The sequence below is a fragment of the Rhopalosiphum maidis genome, chromosome 3, assembly GCF_003676215.2.
Source record: "Rhopalosiphum maidis isolate BTI-1 chromosome 3, ASM367621v3, whole genome shotgun sequence".
NCBI lineage: Eukaryota > Metazoa > Arthropoda > Insecta > Hemiptera > Aphididae > Rhopalosiphum > Rhopalosiphum maidis.
Window position 1 is genome coordinate 18,639,409 of NC_040879.1, and position 12,457 is coordinate 18,651,865.

The 12,457-nt window shown below is 26.9% G+C and overlaps 1 pseudogene; it reads right to left on the reverse strand.

Annotated features, from left to right (window-relative positions):
* Nucleotides 1-2,699: 2,699 nt before the first annotated feature.
* On the reverse strand, nt 2,700-4,806 carry LOC113557787 (annotated as a pseudogene).
* Nucleotides 4,807-12,457: the final 7,651 nt, after the last annotated feature.

Genomic DNA, 12,457 nt, shown 5'->3' on the forward strand with positions numbered 1-12,457 from the left:
ATAAGTGTCTCATCTGAATTGTCCCATTAGTAACTTTTTAAAAATCAGCTTTAAACATTAATTTTCTACATTTTCACAATTAAAACTGTATTTTCATCTTTCTATCAAAACTTTATATAAATATAAAAATTGTATCAATTTATGATTTATATATATGTGTGTGTGTGTGTGTGTGTAAAAACATTGTACTATATTGTACAAAGTTATAATTCACTATATTTAGTATATTTTTGTCTTATCTATTAAGCCAATAATTGTACAGTATAAAATATAATACAACCGTATAAATTTAAACTAATAAACTAATATTTTATAATAGAATTGAGTTTTATGCATTTCATAAACTAAAATAACTATTTTATGTAAACTTCATATCTTGTATTTAAATGATGTATTAAATCATATTAATAAAATGTCTTTTGGCAGAATATTTTATTGTTTTAATTGATTCATTTATGAAACATAATTTCTTCAATTGAGAAGATACCAACGAAAAAATTTAATAACATATAATATTACTAGCTTTATCATTGGGTTGGACAAATATTTTGTATATTATATTTTTTAATTTTAAGACATCATAATAACTTCTTGTTTTTTATGGAATAGGATAAAATCTTCCAAATCATTCACGTTCAATATAAATATACATTAAATGTTCATTTAATTAGAAATATTATACAATTTATTACATCTAATTTTGATTAAGTAAAATATATATAATATAATATATAATGTAAAACTAATAATACTTGTACTAGTAGTAATTTAACATTTCACTAACAAGTATAAAGAATTTTAACTAAGTAATTTTTCTTTTTCGATATAAATTACAACAACATTTTATATTTTGTGAATCAATATTTTTTTGGTTATTATTACTTTAATTCTGCAGCTTAATAAATAAAATTAAGTTTCTCAATGAAATGGTTCAATGAATATGCAAATGTGAGGATTTCCAGTCGGAATTAAACTACAAAAGATTTAAACTTAATTTTTTTTTTTTATTTAATTATTTTAATTTAAATTTTCAGTTACATTATTAGTCTGTTGATCCAGTAGTTGCTTAGTAAACATTCCATAAAGAATAAAGATGATGAGTAAATTATGGAGCAAACCTACTTAATTGAATTTTGGTGCTAGATAATTTTTTACTGTCAAATCCAGTTATATAAAATTAATCAAAACAAGTTAATAAATATTTGCTTATTATAATATTTCTTAGTATATATAAAAATATACATTATATATATTAATATTATTAAAATTATATTTTTAACATTGAATTTATATACTATATACTATATACTATATACTTAATCCATAATTTATTAAAGTTATTGAAATTACAACTATAAAAATTATTTAAAATAGTTTGAGAATTCTATGAATTATTAAATCATGAAAATATTGAGAATTTTATCTGGAGAGATATTATTTTGGATCCTTGAACGTGATATTTGGGCTGCAATACTGCATACAATGAATATTGAAGAATTCAACATTCCAGATTTTTTTATTATTCAAGTTTTTTCTGGTAATTCAAACTACTCATACTATATCAGTACTATAAGTATACACCTATTAATAATTTTTACAAAATTGAATATAAATAAAATATGTTAAATTTATATATATATATATATATATGTATTATTAGTATGTAGATAAAGTTTATTGAATCAATAATAGTTATATTATTCTAATACCTTTTGTAATGAATCAAAAATAACCTTGTACATTGCTAATGATGAAACTTTACCTTATAATAATGTACTAAACTATAGGTGTTTTAGTTAGGTATTTTTAAGAATAAATGACAAGGCCAGGAGTGTCAACTTTACTTTGCCTAATCGTTTATTGTTCATTAATGCCTATATATTATTAAAAATTATTGGGATAATGGGACAAATTTATAAATATTATTCATTTTACACTTTTTATAGTACACCCGAGTCTGCGTTGTCTTACTCAATAATAATCTCATTACCCTGGATATATATTTATACATTAATATAATATATTTTTACCTAATAATCGTCTTTGAGAAGAATTAAAATGAATACGTTGGTATTGAAAAAGATGTTAAAATTAAATTAAAACTATAGTAGTTTGAATTTGAATATTAATTTGTAATTTTACAACAAGAGAAATAGTCAATGATGGTTTTTTAAGTTAATAAGCTCTGCTTAATACGTAAAACGGTGTATCTGTAGAACAGATTATATATATAAGCAGACTTGCCTGAGAGTCAAAATGGGGGCTCTACTTATAGTATTGACCTTTTGATTTGTTGTTCCTTTATAAGTTATTATTGTATATTTTTGTGAAGTATATTTGTGCTATAAAAACATGTTATTTGATACAGATATAATTAATAAATATATATATATGTATAATTATTAATAGTGGTGTGCAGTTTTATATAATATCAAAGTTCAGGAGTACAAGTATTTATTGGTTATTAATATTTTGGTCATTGGGATGTAATTAATTATAGGCTAGGTATGTAAAGTAGTGTAATAGATTTTGACTTATGAATTTATTGTTCATAAATACAGTTATTAAGTTATAAGTATTGGAAATGTAATAGTTAACAATATTATGATGATATTAAATTATGAGACTGAGTGGCATAATAATGTGAATATCATTACACTTTATTCTCAATTTTTGAAATAGAGAAAATATATCTTTGCTTATTTATTAAAAGAAGAAAGAGATTTTGGTCTTAATTCTTCAACACGTTCTGTGCATCCAGTTGTTAATTTACCATTGATAAAATAACTTTTATATAAATCAATGTTGAAATTAATAACAGTCAATTCTTGTCCTAAAGTTAGCCATCCTGAACGTATACTACCATCACAACCAAGCAAATGTAATATTAAAACAAAAAATTAGAATTAGAAAATGTTTAAAACATATTCGTGTAGATTTATTATACTTTCTTCACCCAAGACAAAAGTGTTCTATAATATTGAATATTTCTATCAGTTTTTCTGTTGAACCATACTCGTTCTTTTCACTAATAATTAAATCAGTATCAATGTTTAAATGAATAAAATCACCGTCTCTAGATCGACGAACCATACCTTTTATACCCATTAAACAATGTTCCTAGAGAGATAGTTATAACATGAGATTAAATTAAATTATAATTTTGTGATGTAATAGTTTACCTTAGTACGTTGGAGAAGAGAATTTGGTTCAAAACATTTTAAATGGTTTGCTTTTTCAATATTTGTTTGAACCCAACAAATATCTTCACAGTGTCTAAAACCCCAGTAACGTAAACAATCACGGCCATTATCTAAACCACCAGATCAGATGAACCACACCAGAGAAAAATAAAACTGAGACAAGCAGCTATTTCATTTAATTTTAAGTCCATTATCTATTCATATTATGAGGATATTTATAAAAAAAAAATATTACTATATTAATAGATATTTCTAACAATTATCAATACTTAATAATATTGGATTGCATAAAAAATTAATTAATTTAATGGTTCACTAAAATTTAAAGAACCAATTAAGGGTCACTAAATCATGTTATATGAACCAATAGATAACTATTGGTTCATAATTTTTTAGTGATTCTTTATGCTATCTGGCTTGTATTACATATTATTAAAGTTGTTGAAAAAGCTCACTTGTTTCCAATTTCATAGATCTTTATTGGTTATACCTAATATTTGTTGATATTCTTCTAGAGGAGGTTCAACAAGTATTACATAAAATTCAACATTTAAAGTTTTTAAATTATATGTACTAAGATTACACTACAGAAACATTGGCGAAGTAGCAGTTTGAAATATAAGTTGATCCTATTGGAACATTCGATAATTATAGTACAAGTATTTAAAAGAATTAGCATATATCATTTAAAAATAATTAAAATAAATATTTCATTAGTATAACTCATTAATTTAAATGTTAATAAAGTATGTAAATAATAAAGTCAGTTAAAATTATTTTTAACTTCATTGATTTGTATTGAAATATATTGCTGTTAAAATGTTGTTATTTAGTTTTTTTTGTGTATGTATCATAAATGTATTTTATAATAATTATATGGACCTTTTCCGTTAATTCACTACCACTATTTTTTTTGGTTTTCCGTTTTTTTTAGATTATTTTTATATTATATTATTTTGATTCTGGGGGAATGAAGTGTGCAATATGTTGTAGCATTGTTTCAAATAAATTATTAGGACCGTAACGCTTACGCCACATGTACTCGACCAAGTAGCTATTCAGCATTGGTCGGTAGGTACCCCACTGTTTTTTTTTCGTAGTGAATTAACGGAAAAGGTCCAATTATATATAATAATATAGAATAAGTATTTAGTATTCATAAGACTGATGATAAAAGATACTTTTTATTTTTTTAATATTCTTAATGTTTCACTCATAATAGTGATATTTTGTACAAAACCGCGATGAATATAAATTTAATAACAAATCAAAATAGATAATATGAAAAAAATTAAATTTAACAGATTATTGAGGAATCAGCTTAATGATAAAACGAAGAGATTGATGACTTTATCGCCCACCAATAATAAGCAATGATCTGTACGGAAACCCACATAACGTCCGATTGTTGCTGCCAGGCTTACGGTTTACGATATTGACTCCGACAGATCTCGCATTAAAATATCATGATTATAATCTCAACAATATTGCAGTTGAAAAATATGAAATTCCAATAATAATAACAACAGATCATTGGTTTTGAGTTACCAACTGAAACAAGCAATTGTTGCCAAGTTGCAAATACTAGGGTACCAAATACCATTATGTTCACAGAACCACAAAACAAATACCTACACATTATTTGGGTATATCGTGAGACGTGATTAATAGTTGAGTGTTGGGACTGCCGGGACTACCATCTAAGTAGGGTAATACCTAGCTTGGAAGATCAATAAACTTTTTATCAGTTAAAAACGGAACATTAAATATTCGAAAAAATATAAATAATTAAAGTCCTTAAGTAATCGAAATTGGGGCTATTATTAGCTTTGTATTAATGGATGACGCAAAAAAAAAACTATGTTCGAGAAAATCGCTCCAATTAATATGACATTGATTTTAACACAAAAGTTTTATGTAGGTATATAATATAAACATATAATGTACCTATAATAAATATTAATACCTACATATTATTTTTTATTGCCTTGTATAATTTGTAACTTGCTTATCCGCAACGCTGTTTGATAACCCTCTCCTATCAATCATATATTTTATATTTTTAAAATCCCTGGACGATAATATCAGGTGAATTGACTCAACAGTGAACATCTATGAACGCTTCATTGGTATGGTTAAGGGAACTGCAAAACGCTATACCCCCCTAGGCTATAGACACAAATATATCCTTTGTTGGAATGAGGAAAGCGACAGACTGTATGCAGAATATCAAAGGAATGGCCAAGCAAAAGCTATAGATAAACTCTTAGAATCGTTAGCTAAAGGACGCAAGGACCGCTGGACTGAAACCGTAGAACATCTAGATTTCAAACATTCTAGCCGAGAAGCCTGGAATGTACTGCGCAGACTAGATCCCATCCAGAATAGAGGAGGCAGTATACCTGAAATAAAACCTAATGAATTTGCGAATCGACTAATAGAAACGTCAAGAGCCAAAATCGACAAAGATACATCAAGGAAATTAATTATGGACCTTAAAGTAAAGAAACTAAAAACAAAGGAAAATTCAAAGCGGGCTGACAAAATTATTCCCGAAGAAGTACAACTAGCATTAAAACGTGTAAAACTTAGGAAAGCAGCTGGACTTGATCAAATATACCCGAAGTTCATAAAATATAGTGGGCCCAAGACAATTAAATGGCTCTCACATTCTTTTCCGACGTCCTCCATTTAGGAAAACTACCGAAACTCTTTAAACACCTGGGTGTGGTATTATACAGGACGCTTACGTTCAAGAACCATCTAGCCAAACTATCGGCGAAAATAATGACCTGTCATAGTATAATTGCCAAATTAAGTGGTACATCATGGGGAGCTGATACAAACACTCTTTGAAAAATGATGATTTAGATTATTGTATTTATAAATTATATATGTTTTATATATTTTATGTGCTTTCAGAATTTTAAGTTTTGTAAATAGAAATACTGAAGTCTTTAAAAATAATAAATTTTTCTCTTGTAAGATTTAAGTTCGAGTTTGGTTCTTTACTTAATTTCCTAACTAAGCCGCCTTTATTAATCTAATAAAAAATATCCAATTCGAGTATAATAAATTTATCTGTTACAACTTTTAAATTAATTTGATTGTATGGAAATTATAATTTTATTGTTTCGATGGATTTATTTAAATAATGACATAATGAATAGAGATTACCATTTTAATGAATATGATATAATTATCTTATCTTTTATTATGTATTACTACTGATTAATCTTTATTGTAATTTATTTGTTCTAGGCAATGGAGAGTGCAATTATCATATAGTGATGGATGTAATAGATTTGTACTTGTACTTCATTTTTAAAGACTAATAAAAGCTTATTTTTGCACATGTGCAATTAGAATCAGTATCTGTCAAAATGTGAAGTAAAATATGATTAAGAATTAGCTCTTGGGAAATACTAAAACAAGTTACAATGGAATTGCTAAATCAGACTATTGGTCTAACAAAAAAGGCTAAGTGGACACTATGTATTAGGTACTATAAAACTCAATATATAGAGCCTATCTTGGTGAATTTTATTATCAGCAGAATGTACTATTGAATCAATGAGTTTTTGAATATCAAGTATTAAATAAAAAAAGTACAAACATTGAAAAATAACAAGTTGGTATGCAGCAATTTTGGTTCTGTCTGTAGTATGTTTTTAAACTTCTGGATCATTAATATTTTCTAGGATATTAATTACATTTTGAGACAACCAATCCTAACCTATTAACGAGGAACAAGCTGAAGTATTTCACACAAAAAATAATCTATTTGCTGATCAACTACAAAATTTAAACGGCATGTTAAATAAAAAGTTCAAAATGGCTTTAATTTAAATGTGCCAATATTCTAGAACAATTATCCATTTAATTGTAACAAAGGTAATTAAGATAATATTTTAAGAATGTCATAGAAATGCAAAACAAACGCGATATCAAAAAACTTATATTTAAATTATAGTAGCTAACAATAACTTAGATACTTAGTATTGATTCTAGTATATATATAAGTTATTGATATTTTATATTTTACAAATGTAGAAAGGTGTTATTATGGGTAGGGATTTCTAAACAGATTTCAATATTGATATAGGTAATGATATATCAAAATCTTGTAAGTCGATTGTTGATATACAAGGTGTAACAGAAAGAACTGATTTTTGGAATAACTTTTGATTATTGAAAATATAAAATTTAAAATTTGATTTAAATTTTTTTGGATAAATTCAGAATAGTCAATTTATGAATCTGATTATAAGAACAATTTTGATGGTAAAAAGATATATTTAAGTTAAGTAGTTTATTTTTTAGAATTTTTTGGATATTTATTTTTTCAATATTTTTGATTGAATTAATTTGGAACATAATAACTCTTTAAAAGTATAAGAGTTTGCTGACATAGTATATTTCTTAATATTATGACATTTTATGACTTAAAAAGATTTCCAGATATTATATTCCTTAAAAACTTTTTTTGTGTTATGATCTATATTTCATTTTTTATCTTTTGTATTTTTCATTTAATTGTTTTCTTTCAGTATTTCATTAAAATTGTTTTTTATTCTGGGATTTAATAATTTGTGTATTAGTAGTAATAGTAGTTTTACATATTTTACTTAATAATAATTGAGCAGGTGATATGTTTGTTCTTGAAATTTGTGTGTTTCTATATTCCATCATTGTAATTCGATTTTTGACTAATTACTTTTTTTTTTTTAAATTTTTTCACTATTCCTTCAAATTGTTCTGCAAACTCATTGCTTTTTGGGTAATTTAGACTTGATGTATTTATTATAAAATCCTATTCTTTACTGAATTGTTTAATTTTTATAGAATTAAATGGCATATTGTTATAACTCATCCCAGAGCTCAAGAGCTCATTTTTCTTTTAGATATATTTCAATGACCGACACAATTTGTCTATATATTTTTTAGAACCATTTATTGATTAAATCACTTATTTACACACAGTATATATTTAATTGGAGACTCACATATGACTAACTTTGCTTATTCTTCATACTGTTTTAGAGATGCAGAAACTTATAAAAAGAACATATTGTTTACACTTTAAAATTATTATACTAAGCATGCTTACTAATCTATTTACTTACTTACTTACTTACTATTTTAAGTTTAAAAATGATATAATGGTTTAGTTGCACATCATTACAATGATGTTAATTAAGACATATTATATAAAAAAGTAATGGTATAATTTTTATTGTGTTAAATTCAATCGGCTCGAATGTTTTGATTCTTTTATCTTGGGTTTTATAGATCATATGACCTATTTAAGAAGTCAAGTACAATTTATATATATTAAATAATAATATTTATGATATCTATTTTGAGATTTGGATTCAGAGAGGGATGAATATTTCTTTTACATTAATGATTATTGGAGTTAAAATATAACGGGCAATCTAATATTTTTTTTTTTATTATGTTCTTGTTATATAATTTATATTATTGTTAAATAAACATATACACATATTATTTATTATTCATGTGAATGTGTAGTCCAAGTAGATAAATAATATATTATGTGCATTTAAAAATTTTTAATTTTTAATCTTGGTACCTTTAAATTTAAAAGCGAGTTTAGGAGTTCTTACCTAGTTTTTAGTATGGAAATGTTACTAAGCTCCGTATCTGATCTGGTATATATTTACCATTTATATTTATATTACAAAATATAGTTAATTAAATATTATACTAAAATAATTCAGTAGCCAATTAAAATTATTGTTTATTATAAGCATGTTTTTAGAGTCGATGACGCAAGTAAGCTGAGACAGCTATTTGTAAAAAAAAAAGTAATATTATTTTTTCCTTTATTTTAAGACTCTATTGTATACGCAAGTAAACTAAAAAGTGCTTAGCTAGTTATAAGCTTAAATTATATTTTTATTTATATATATTAAATGTTAATCGAATATCCATAATCATAATTTCATTATTATATTTTATTTTAGATATTATTATAATATAATAGGTGTTTAATATAAACAAAAGTTTTTAAATTATTATATACCTATATACCATTTTATTTTTATGTAATAATATTAATAATAACTTATAAGTTTCCTTTATAGATATATTTTAAATATGATTAATTAATCGATTTAAATTAAATGTTATTATAATTTATAATCATACTATATTTTTATATTAAGTAATTTATTAATATTCTATTATAATATAATATAATATAATACTTTTAGTACAAAAACGGAATAATATCGTTTATAATTAATAATAGTTCGTTTTCTGTTATTTTTAATAAACGTTAATATCTACCTACAAAAGGATATAAAACGACGTAAGTATAGGTAAAATTATAAATAAAACCTCAAATTATTTATATTGAATGTCTGACTCAGACAAATGTACAAGCGGTATTACTTTACCTATTATTTTCTCAGGGTTATCTCAGCCCCGCCCGTGCTTTTATGGAATTTTGAAAAAAATAATTTTTATTTGATTGTATATATATATCGTGAGTTAAATATACTACGGCTTATTGCTATTGAATTAATTTTCCAATATTTATCAATCTCCATCTAGGTTATTTAATATTTTAAATCAATTTTTTAAAGGTTTTGGATTTTCAATGTGGTCAGTTTTACTGATTCATTTATATTTTATTCACGTTTTTTTTTTTTTTACATACATGACAAATATATTATTGCCGAATGAATGAATATTTTCTATATGATGAACATCAAACTACTGAAAAAGAACAGCTGATACTAATTATTAAATTTAATTAATAATCTTCTAATTTATATTATTAACCATCACGTGGAAAGATTGAAGTATGAAAAACCTGTCATTTAGATTTATCCAGCACTATACTAAAACTTACAAGGTAAGTATATATCTACTTATATTCATAATGTAATACAACAGGTTTAATAACTTAAACTAGTTAAAAAAAATAGTTGATTTAACCAGATTTGTTATTTGACTATTTGAGGGTATGCTATTGAATACTCAGTGACTACAATACTACATGAAAGGCCCTATTTATATATTATATATCCCATTAAAGACTCTTTAATTTATTATCAAACATTACACGGTTCAGTTAAGTTAACCAGACCTTTTTCACATTATTTTATGTATTTTAAGTATTCAAGGTAGGAATTTTCCAGTTAGTCTAAATTTTCTTTCAAACATTATAGCCATACAAATCCATATCATTACCTTTTATTAAATTTGCATAGTAAAACCACCAAAACCTGAAATTAAATTACGCATTAATTACAATGACAAAACACATACATATTGATAATATTTAATAATTAATTTACTTTAAATTTTATTAAATCAAATTTTCATAGTACCAAATTTTACTGTCCCCCATCTGTTTTTTGTTCTTCATTATGAAAATAAATTTCTTGGATCCATATGGGAAAGTAAAATCGTTGCCTATTTGTGAATACTGTGTGACTGTGTTACAATTAATATAGTGGTTGAAGTAAATATGAAAAATGTCAATTATAAAATATATCGAAGTGTGTAATTAAATTGGTTTTAAAAATTTAATACTCGAGGTGAAGTTGAGTTGATCCGAGATAGTTTATAATCTCCTATCAAAAAGCGTGTTGATGTCTTCGGCTCAAACGAAAACATTTTTCTACACCTATGATAATACCTAATTACGGGTAAACCGTATATTATCAATTATTATTATATCCGATGTATAGTCGTGTAGAGTGTGTGCAAACTGTAACGGCCGTCCTATATGACCTAACGATGGCTGTACTCTAAATCCCGTACGCGCGCAACGTTATTTAATGTTTATAATAATAATTATTAAATTATATTATAATGTCGTTGTTGATTCGAAGAAACGCGACAATACGTTTAGTGTGCGACTAAAAACGATCGGCTAGACCCCCGGTGGCGACGCGAGCTTTTTAGTAGACGTGGAAAGGGTGGCACGGTATATTATAAATCCTTCCCTCGGGGCGAAGGGGGTGAACCTACGTCGGAACATACACGTCGCACTCAAACCGTGTGTATGTGTGTGTATATATATATATATGTACAGGCATGTAAAAGCGCACAATTATAATACTATAGCGTCTACCATACGTACGTATGTATATATATACGAACATATTATTATATGTATTAGATGTGCGCGCGTGTCTGTGTATGACTGGAGCTCTCGCGTAAGCCTAGTACCCCTCCGACGGGAGGGTGTGTATATATAAACATAGCGGCTTCGGGTAAGGGGTGAGGGGAGGTGGTGGTGGAAGGCCGAACGAGAGGATTAACGCGATCGGATGTAGCGTACCGTGTAATTGGATTCGTTTCGGTGCGACGACGACTGCGACTACACGACTACGACGAATACGACGACGACTACGACGCCGTTCGCCGATTACGATGACTATATAGTATATAATAATATATACATGCGTATATACTATATTTCTGTCTTATTCGCTCACTCACTCACACATACTCTCTCTCTCTCTCTCTCTCTCTCTATTTCTCTCCGTCTTTTCCTCGCCGCTCTCTGCAGTTTCCTCTTCAACACTATCTCTCGGTCGGTCTCGTGGGTTGATTTGTCGTGACGTTTAAATTAAACTGTGAAAAAAACCACCACTCGCTGCGCCGAAAAACGCACGAGTTTTATCTCTCGTACATAATTCTAATGGCATACCGCTCTCTACCGATTCGTATATAGAGCGCGGGCTCTGATTTAATGTTTTCCCGCCGAGATACGTCAGCCGACCCGCGGGGCCACCGCCAGCTACGACGCGGATAATTCGGCTAATAAACGCGAACGGATTTAAAACAGCCCGATGTTTTCGTTCTACAGTCGTTAAATCGTGCGACCATATTATAACATATTATATTGTCAAACGTATGGCACGTGTACGTTTTTTATCCGTTCCGTTTCCCGTCGCGGCGTCCCGATGGCGATGTTGTGCGCTACAATTTTGGTTCGTATAGGCAGTTTTGCGTGTGAACGTTAGAATATCGTTCAGTGGCTTTGGGTGGAGATCGAAATGTGGACGATGGCCGACAGGGCGACAGACCTTGCGGAGTTTACCCAGCTCCATCTGTTATTTCCAAAGCCCCAGAGAAGACAATAAAGCGTCCACGCTTTTGACGAGTATTATTGTTTTATATGAATAAAGCTTGAAACATTGGCACGATTAATAATCATGTATTCTTGTATTATCTATTCATAATTCAACTTATAATTTTATTTTTGC